At 42.2% G+C, this 10,764-nt stretch overlaps 1 long non-coding RNA gene across 1 annotated transcript; it reads left to right on the forward strand.

Moving 5' to 3' along the window:
- The first annotated feature begins 3,758 nt into the window (after positions 1-3,758).
- On the forward strand, positions 3,759-10,525 carry LOC129383495 (uncharacterized). Its single transcript, XR_008611390.1, has 2 exons — positions 3,759-4,070; positions 10,143-10,525. It is a non-coding gene; the product is annotated as an uncharacterized lncRNA (long non-coding RNA).
- Positions 10,526-10,764: the final 239 nt, after the last annotated feature.

A 10,764-nucleotide genomic window follows, 5' to 3' on the forward strand; every position in this document is an offset into this window, starting at 1 on the left:
TAGCAGGTAAGTCATTGATGTTGATGAGGAAAAGTAAAGGCTATAAACCAGCGCCTTGTGTCACACCCGATGTTACGCTGCTAAGAGATGAATTATGGTTATTTGCAGAGGTAAACTCTGTGAACCCTTTTAAGAAGTGTTCAAGCCAAGTAAGAAAGCTATTTGGGATTCCGGTAGATACTAGTTTTTGAAGTAGGTGATTGTAGGAAACGCGGTTGAATGCTTTCGAGTAATCCAAGAAAATTGCATCAATCTTGAAATGAAGATCCATGAATTGCAGAATGTTATGGGTGAACTCGGCGAGCGGGGTCCCAAATGAAAATAGTTTTCTGAAGCCATGGTGGTGAGGATAAAAGAAATTGATAGATTCGAGGTGAGCGATTAGCTTCGATGAGATTATATGTTCTGGAAGATCAACATTCGTGTTAGAGGAAAAGCTTTCAATGAATATTCTATTCAGTACAGCAGCACAAAGATTATTCGGGATTATGTTGCCGGAGGTATCCTGCAATGTAAATAAAGGGTCCTGTTAGGGTTCATAATGCACCAGAACTTTTCAACATTTGTTTTAAAATAGATGGTAATGTAGAAGATAAAAAGTTGTTCTTTGTAAGTTTCAAGGTTTTCTCATATGTATCGGAAGCAGTCTTGTATGTCCACCATCGCTCAATAGAAGGGGAAAGCTTGGCAAGACGGAATAGACGTTTCTTTTTGTTAGACAGTCGCCTGATTAATGAGTTGTAGCAGGGTGCGTGAGCGTTAGAGGTGATGACGAGCTTAGGAATATATTTGTCTGATAGTTGGTGTACCTTCGTTTTGAAAAGTAGTCAGTTTTCTTCGACATAGCGAGCGCGGAAATTAACAAGAAAAGGGCATATAATGCAGATAGTTCATTATTAATGGCAGCAAAGTTAGCCCGTTTGTACTCTAGGACGCATTTTTTTTAATTCATTTACTTTATGAGGTGGTGTATTAAAGACGAAATTCAGCAGAAGGTGATGACTCATACCTGTCAGATATGTTAGATCTGTAGCTAGCTCTGAATTAGTGGTTAGGATTAAATCTAAACTATTTGCAGTACTTGTTACAGTCTTAATGGCTTGCGGTACTAACTGAGTTAGCGAAAGCAATGCACATAGATCTAAGAATTCTTTAGCTTGCGACAAAGATGGCGATGAATACGGCGGTTGAGCACCCCACAGGATAGTTGGAAAGATAGTCTTCGAGTATAAAAATGGCCAGGCTTAGCTAGGTTAAGCCAAGAATGCGTTGCATATTGCGCGCGTTGCATATTGGCCATAAGCACGTGGTCGCGCTAAAGGTCAATGGTGGCTGCCCGGCCGCGCCCAAGGGCTGAACTGAGTGATTGCAATATGCAGCGCATAAAAAGTGGTGATGGAGGATAGCCTTGTGCAACCAAGTTTAGAGCATCATGGTGTTCGTTACTGAATGTGGACGAATAGGATGGAGGGCAGTAGCATACCGCAATCAATATTTTCAGATGTTCGATGACTACCGAAGCTAAAATTAGTTTCAACTCGCCGCAGATATGAATGCACGAGGACGGAATATCTTTTGAAATGGCAAGCAGAAAACCACCTCCGCACCATGTCGTCCTGTCGCAACGCTACATCGAGTAGCGTTGCGACAGCGAATGAGCGAATGAGCGTCGTGAAATTTCCAAAATCAGAGAAGTGTGTTGGGAGCCAGGTTTCTGCTAGGACAATAATGTAAAGCGTACAAGCGGTAATGGCGGAAGGTTAGTTAGCATGTTTATTAAAAATGCTTCTGATGTTGTTATAAAGGACAGACACATGAGATAACTTCCGACTGCCCCTCGCGATTCCATATGGTACAACCTCCAATGCAGAATCGGTATTTAATCTACTGGCTTCGCCACGTCTGTCAATCCCATTGACAGTGTCCGCGGTCACTGTCCCCTGCGCACCATGTTCACCACGTGTCACGACCTCGTCGACAGTGCCAGTGATTGCGTTGTACATAAAGCATCTGGTATTGAAGCATAGCTTCTTGTATCGCAGTGCTAGAGGAATCTGTGAAACAATGTGACACAGTGAACACTCCTTAAACATATCAAGTTGTCTAGGACAGATATCTCGCACTCATTTAAAGGCAATTACGGAGTGGTAGAGGGAGTTGTGAAACAATGTGAAGCAGTGAGCATTGCTTATGATGTATCACGTTCTCTAGGACAGTTATCTCGTTCACATCTTGACGGCATGCATCCGCCCTGGCGGGACATTTTGCTATGTCACCTGACACAGTTATGTTCCCACTATCTGTTGAACTCCAAAGCATGTGCTCAGAAAGTTGTTTGTCAGTGAGCCGGTTTTACTACTTTGACATACAAGCGTGCCAGCGTTTTGCCATTGTTGTTGTCCATCTCATTTTAATCTACCTCGAGCAATTTGAATACGGAAATATTAAAAGGCGTTGAACGAAAATACAATTACTTAATGAACTTTGCTAGAAAATTTCGTAACAAACATACCATTCAAAGCTACTTATAGGGCTTTTCCAAAATGATTGTAAATTTCGATACATAAAATAGATAATCATGATGTCCTTATTCATAAAAGGCTTTACATAGTACTCTCTGGTGCCTACTGCAACAATAAAGACAGTATTCATTGGCAATTTTCAAAGTACTTCCGAACTTCTCCAAACCTGGGTCTTACGTCTTTGCACGTAACTATAAGATAGACCGCCAAAATTTTGAACTACAAGCGGGCGGAATGAGTCCTGTACTCTCATTTCGTTCCGTATAAGCTCCACTAAGTAAGTGGAATATTTTCGCGAAACTTACAATGTGTATCCCATTTGAAGTGAGATTAAAACAAAGAAAGGCGTCAAAAGTACGGCGCCTTTATCGGGTCAGACAAGTTACTTGCTTGTAAAATATGTAATCTGCTTGAGCACTAGATCTTTAACCTACTCTTCCTGCTTAAAAAATGAAATAAAAAATGTTCTTTTTATGTGCTTGTTTATGTATGTATGTATGTATGTATGTATGTATGTATGTATGTATGTATGTATGTATGTATGTATGTATGTATGTATGCAGGTATGTATGTATGTATGTATGTATGTATGTATGTATGTATGTATGAACAGTCAGCCTTAGGTTTTAGTACAACAGTGTCAAATGCATTGCAATATACTTAGCAAATTGTTTACTGCGTCTTCAGACGACGATCTGCTACAAAAGGTTTTCCAGAACCACAGTGACCTACATATTAGGCGCGTTATGTTCTTTTTCTTATCTGAAGTGTACGATGCGTTCTTTTTGTAAATGCCCTGTAGTAAAGCCGAATTCTATTAAAATAATTTACCAGACTGACAGCGTCCTGAACTAATTGAATTATTATTTCAGTAATTTAGTTAGAAGCAATACCTTGTAACGTAATTCTAGGTTTAGCCTCAAATAAGCAAATTCATCTACTTCTTTCAATACTACTACAGAATTTGGCTCGAGAATGACTAACACAGTTCTTGTTGTCTTCTCGGACAAATCGCGCAGCATTTCAGTCATTAAAGCCAGGAATGACAAAGATGGGTGTTTTTACGTAAGCGCGAATTTCGAAGTTCACAATGCAGTGAAAGCAGCTGAGATCTTGTGCCGTCTCAAAGCCATCAACACATGTAGGGTTTTCGTGCGAAGGAAATTGCTTGCCAGTCGTACATTCTTATAGCGAACAACAGCATCTAGTCCGTAACTTATGCACGCTTACCATACTTCTCGTAGGTGTTTCGCGAGGCCAGCACCGCTTCCTCCTATAAAGAAACTGCCACGCGGTCCTCTCGGCAAGCTTATCACAGAGTACCGCCTGGACCTGCACCCTTGCGAGAACTGTCACGCTTTACACGTCGAAAGAATATGCATCGACAGCGCGCCTGCGCTTTCATTTGCGAACGTGACAAACGTCACGAATAACAAGGGCGAAACTCTTAGGCGGCAGCCGGAGCAGACGGAATGAATGCGCGCACAGCAACGACGGTCGTGGTCGGCCTCGTCGCCTGTTTACTGCCAGCCATCGCAGAGGGTCGAGGTACGTTTGCTTTCTGTGGGTGCCCTTGAATTCCAACCATATTTTTTGGTCTGAAAGGTATCTGCTTCGATTTTCCTAATATTTCTGTGTGTTGGTGCATGTTTATTTTTCCTACATAAAAGTTCCTTCATAACGTTCCTTCATAATGCAAGTATAACGATTCATGACTCCTTGACGGCGCGACCATAAGGAAGCTTCTGCGCCTCAGAGACCTAACGCCCACAAAACAAGAATCTTGGACGTACAGGAGGTACTGCGCACACAAGGAAAGTTCGGTGACGGCGCGCATTTCCTCGAATTTATGACGCAGTGCTCTGCGAAAGCTTTAGTTAAGTTCTAAACAGGACGACTCGCGGCGTAAGTAACATAAGTACCTCGATATCTACCCGTGCTCTGTTATGATTACGAATTTTATATCAAAATAAAGTGCTACTTCAGGAACATGGTAATCACTAGATACCCGACTTCTAGGCACTAAAATTGGGGTTCTTGAGGTGCCTAAAACAAGCTTCCAAATTCTGATGATATTGTGCATGAGAAGGGCAGCAACGGGCCCTCTAAGCTGCTGAAGAACTACCATCTGGTTTATGTATTGAATCTGTGTACCATATTTTTTTGGTAAGAAACTGATGTAGCATTTTCGAGGCAACGCTAAAACGCGCGACCCGTAGTGTGTAACAATTGCTTCACTGGGCCTAGATGGCACTGTCTAGAGGCAGCTTTTCTGTCAACTGGCATACTTCAGCCCACAAAAACACTCTAATTGTTTTCACAATTTAAGGAGGAAGTGTACGTCCATTAGCCACATGTTCCTGTATTCAGTAGCACACGAAGCGGAGAAAGCATGAGAAAATTTCAAAATACTCCGGGAAAAGTGCTAAAAAATGCGTTAAGCTAACACACAGGCATAGTAAGCTGAACCAAAGAAAGTTTGCACTAAGAAAATGAAATGGTAAATAGAATACGTCTAAATATCCTTGTAAACGTTAGAGGAAGAGTACCACTCAATTATAATTGCAAGATTAGGGAATTCAGTAATGCGCATTTTGTCAGTCCGACTTACTTTGCATGCTTAAGATGAAGCTTTAGCTCTGGCGCAACTGCGACGCGGCCTATACAAATACATGTAAAACGCAAAAACGCTTTTCTTAGATAACCCCGGGACAGACTTTAATGAAATTTGTTGCATTTGAGAGAGAAAGGTAAATTCTAGTGACAGTTGGAAGCGCTATTTCTATTCAGGGCCTGAATTTTGTTGAAAGTATTTTCAAAAATTCGAAAGTAAAAAAAAAATAGAAGCAACATGTATAGAAATTAATAGCTTCCCGTGAAGAAGAGATATCGCGGTTCCGCAAATGGCATCCTTTAGACCATTCAAAGCGGACAAACTCGATATGTCATTTTATATCTTACGTGAATTCCTTTCTTTGTGTACAAGGGTTCTGCGAAAGCTTTATTTACACATTACTAAATTTCTTTTGCAATCATGTGTAAGAAACCATTTTGTCCGCTTTAGATGTAGTAATAGATGCCATTCACAGAATTGTGATATAATTTTTATTACTAAGTTACGGAGTTGTAAAATTCAGAGCTTCGTTAGCTGAAAATTTGCAATTTTTGCAAATTTTTAGTAAAATATTGACGACCTGAATCGAAAATTCGAGAGCACCGGTCACTTGATTCTATGGTTTTCTTTTAAATTCAATAAACCTTGTCAAGTTTGGTGCAGTGGTTGCGGATAAAGATGAAGTCTCCTTTTGCATGTATTTTGATAGGAGCACCCGAGCTAAAGCTTCCTCTTAAAGCACGCTCTGAATATCAACAGAAGTAAATGTGTGAAGCGTTTTTGTATTTATTTGTGTTCGATGGCTTCACGCCCTCTGTGATTCTTGAGCTTTCGCCTGTAGGAACTTCGAAATTTTCGTGAAGCAAAACAAAAGAAGATCCGTGTTTCGGTCTACGACTGTCTGCAACTTCGGCAAGACTTCAGCGGCCGCACACGCTGGTTGCTTCAACTTGTCTTATGGTGTGGTAGCTCTGTCACTGCTCGTGAAATGTTTACAAGTACTCTTGTGTACGTTATTTCATATGTTAACAAGACTTTATTTTTTACCAGCTGTTTCTCATTTTACGACACTTCGGAGCGCACGTGTATGTATATCTTTTCATACACCTGCTTAAATGAAAAAGGCAGAGAAGGGCGTAGTGACAAGGAAAGTTTATTGAATAGGACAGTAGTTTATTGCTAATCTATTGCATAGTTTAGTTGAGCCGCGACCATCTGGTATGGCTGTACAACCACAAAAGTATGGATAGTGTAAAAGAAGAGCACCGCGTAACTAAAGCGCACATACGTTACTTCAAGAGGTATTTTTAGATTTCATTTCAACTAAAGCACGCTCAGCTCATCCTGCAGTCAAATATTTCCAAGCTATAGTATACAGTGCACGTTCCTCGAAATGCCGTGCCTTTCTTCCTAATGTCCTCGCTTGCAATGTAACATAAAATTGCACGGCCGTTTCCCAAAAAAAGGCTATTCGTAAATTTTTCTATGGCGTTGCTAAGGGCTGTCAGACAAATGGCAAGTACTCTAAAAGCTGTGCGAACGATGACAATCAAAGCACTTGCTTTACTAAGTTCGGCAGGTGCGTTGGCATTAGCAATAGCGTCTGATGCTGCAAGGTCTTGTGGAAAGACATCCCTGAAAGTGTTTTCTAATCTGAAAGACCTCCACGGGAAAGCATTGTTATTGTGCCTAAAGTATAAAAATAGGCCAAAATGGTATAGCCACAAGTAACATAATAGGCATTTGGAGGTACTGTAAACTGAGCGCTAAGTCACTTCTGAACCCGGAAGCTCATGCTCATAGAGCAGAGTGGATCTTTGGGCGCGCGGATACAGGCAGGCAATCACCTATCATCCAGTCTTTAGTAATGCCTCGGGGAAAATCCCTGTATTCATTATTGTTAGGGTGCTTTCGGGACGATATTACGTAGTAAACTAAATTAGAGGCAATTTGTATTCATCACTAAATGTTTCACGCAATATATATTTTTTTTCAAAACCTTGTGAATTCGAGCTTTTTAGGATATTCACATACAATCGTACGCGTTTATGACGAAGCGCTAGGGGCCTCGAAAATCCTTCGTTATACAATCCACTTCTGTCTAAATATCGCGCACCACTCCGCTCGCAGTACAGCACGCTAAGCGAGCAAGAAACCTTCTAGCAACAGGAACTGAAGAGACACTTTGTCAATTAGCCCTCTAATTTTCTTCTGCACACTTATTCTAGCAGGATGTTTGACGATGTCCGACGCTATGGCATCGAGGCTAATAGCATGCTCATTGCCGAAATGAGCGTGGGACCCAAGGCACGATATTATTTGCGCAATGCAAATACTTGCTTAGTCTCCAGGTTATTCATGACGGCTACCTTCGTTAACCTTCGCTTTCCTCCGATCACAAATAGCGCCAACTGTACAATCAGTCGTCAGTGGCGAGCCAGTCGTTACAGTTGGTTTAACGCAGGCGGCGAGGGAGGAGGTTGCTATCATAGCCGTTGCGGTGTAGGAGCCTACCTCACGGCTTTTGCGGCGATGTCGGCCGGTGCATCCCATGCGCACCGTTGCTCCGTGGTGGCTGAGTGGGGAAATTGTGGTCGCGCTACGGGCGTTTCTTGTAAAGCAGCAAATCAGCCCTGGGGGATGCCTAAATTCATTCATTGCACAGACAAATACGCGGTAGTGGGGTTTGCTGTAGAGGCGTTCGTTATAGAAGTGTCGACTGTGTTATTCTCGTGATAACTTGTCACACCTGTGTTTTTTTAGAATAATTGACATGCCGCCTATACAGAATATTATGTTTCACCACCTTGACAGAAACTAGTATATGATAAAGAGCAAAAGCCTGCATAGAATTCAGTATAATACCGCTATCTGGCCTGCGTGCACACACGCAAAAAGAATGGTTTTGAGGACGTGTCTCTTCAACAAACACATTGGTGCAATCGTATCAGGTACAATTTTGTTGAACAGGAAAATAATCCGTATGATTTGTGAGATATTCTGCAGCAAGGACCTACATAGGCAACGGGTATTAGGCCTAAACAATGAAACGCTCCTTTCCTTCGAGCGCTTCCTAACCTTACGTGAGGCCTCCTTACAGCGAATGACTAATGGAGGAAGCAAGCGTACTCTGAAAGCTCCCTTCACCCGTCTTCACGTAAGGAGCGGTTGCCGCATGCCTGGGTTCGAGATTATCTCTTAAAATGTTAATGCGAACACCATTTTTCTATAAGAAAATGTTGTATCGCCGCACAATCTTTAAATTGAAGAGCTAATATAAAGAAGCGTGGACGCTTTCTTCTAGTTTTGTTTACTAAAGTTAAAAAAAAACAGCGCATTAAAGTGCAAAACTTTATGTGCTCCATCAACGCTGGCACGCCAGCGTTGTGCAACGCCTAGCAACGCCTAGCAACGCTTTCATGCCGCACGCGTGACTGAAACGAACATGCCTGGCAAGACGGTACCGTGCTCGCGCTTCTCCGCAGGTGGGCGACAGCGCGCATGCGCAAGCAAACGTCACGTGGTTAAGCAGTGAGGTGAAGCACTCGTTCAGGGCCAGGAGCGGCGTAAGGACGCATGAAGGTAGCTTTGGAGCTACCTTATGCTCAGGAAGCACCTAGGAAGCCTTCACCGAGGGCCTCTCAGTGAGGAAGCTTTCAGAGTGACATAAGGTAGCCTCACCGCAATGAAGGCTTCCTTACTGAGGTAAGGAGGATTTCATTGTTTGGCCCTTAGTTTTGGTTTAGACAAAGGAAAATGGATAGTAAGAAGCCTGTGTTCGAAATAAAAATAATGTAGCCAAGAAATTTGAAAAGACAATACTCGCTTTTACAATAAAAGCATTTGACAGCGTGGCCGAGTAAATATTATTATAGAAGCTAGATACGCATAGAATCTTGGGGCTCAAACAATATTGAAATTCATTGAAACCTTTTTAAACCGTATCACGCTATTCGTACAGCTTGAGCGGGTGCCATTGAATATGCTTGAACTAGGTTAGAACACAATCTTGCCCAAGTATCCAAAGAAGTTTGCACACTGTTTGCGCATTTTGATGATATCGCAGACATTGCAAGTTCCTTTGACCCAATAATGTAAGCTGGTGGCGCAACTGGATTTCTTAAATTTGATTTTACTGATTGTAAAATTTTTGATTGTAAAGTTTACTAATTTGTGGAGTTGTACGTTGGAATATGACGATCTGTATAAGCGACGCCGCAGTGAGGATCTCTGGAGTAATTTTGACTCACTCGGCTTCTCTCTCCTGAGCCCAAATATAAGTAGAGGAGGGTTATTGCATATCACACCCATTCAAAAAAAAAAAAAGAACACCCGCCGTAACCAGTGTCGGACGCGCTATCTCGCGCTGAGAAGCAAAATGGTACAGTCGTGGAAGTACCACGACGGGTACTAGTGTGATAAACGTGACATATAGAGCAGTTGCACTTTTAAAAGAAGGAGCCTCTTGGTAGAAAATACGTATGACTTGAAAAGGTTTAGGTGGAATAGCTGGAGCGAAAAATTGTGGAACGCTGGTAGTTAGAGAAACTTTATCCCTCATACGTCATTGTGCTTTAAAGTTCAATAAATGTTAAACTACTACTAAGAAATATTGGCGATTATATGCGCTAAAAATAATTGGCTATAATACAAGTACCGAATATGTGTACACCGAGTAGACAAGCAAAAAACTAAAGATCAGCGTTGCCTTCGACATCATAGGCTGTTTTCTTGTCACCAATAGTGTTTCTTTTTCGGTCCTGCCCCGAGTTGTCCGTAACACGCTCTGTACGGATGCGCTATAATTGAGAGAAGTTTCATTGTCATAGATGCAGTTCATTATGCTGCTTGGCTGCAGCCACAGTTATTACTAGTCGGCAAAAAATAGCGACCACAGGTTCACATTTGTCTCTGTAAGTTGTACGTGAACGTCACCTTACATGATGCGAACTGTCATGCACGCTCATATTCCATATCCTCATTCACTAAATCATGTTTGCGTGCAGTTGGACTACCGCACGCACGCAGGTGTGGCCCTGGCCAGCGCTACATTTACTGCGGTAGCCATGACTGTAGCGAGCTGACCTGTGACCGCATGACTCGGCCTGAAAACTGCAGCATCGACTGCTTGTCTGGATGCTTCTGCGCAGAGGAGCTCTACCGGAACGAGCACGGGCACTGCGTTACGTTTGATGAATGCTTAGGGCGACCGCGCCATTCGCTCAGGCATAATGTTGGGTCTTTACAAGAGTCTCACGATGTACCGTCGTTGACCTTGTAAAACATTGATGAGATAGGTCAAGACAGGCGGCCGATAATCGTGACGCGAGCAAGACATATGGGACCTGATCATTAAAAATAAAGGAATGTGCTTGTGTTCGCAGTAAAACTATTCTTTCGTGAGTCAGCGGATTTAACGATGCAGGCATTTTTGCATTTCTGTGAAATATTAAAACGGCATGTAGTGTGACAAGTTCGGCTGGTAATCCGAGGATAATAATTATCATATTCGGAACACAGTTTAGTGTATTCGCCGCTAGAGCTCTTGTCATTCCGTTTTTTTTGTCCTAGTACCTTCCGTTAAATTGGACGGCATTTATGGATTTTCAATACCTTGAAGGTCAAGCT

This window comes from Dermacentor andersoni, chromosome 8, assembly GCF_023375885.2.
Source record: "Dermacentor andersoni chromosome 8, qqDerAnde1_hic_scaffold, whole genome shotgun sequence".
NCBI lineage: Eukaryota > Metazoa > Arthropoda > Arachnida > Ixodida > Ixodidae > Dermacentor > Dermacentor andersoni.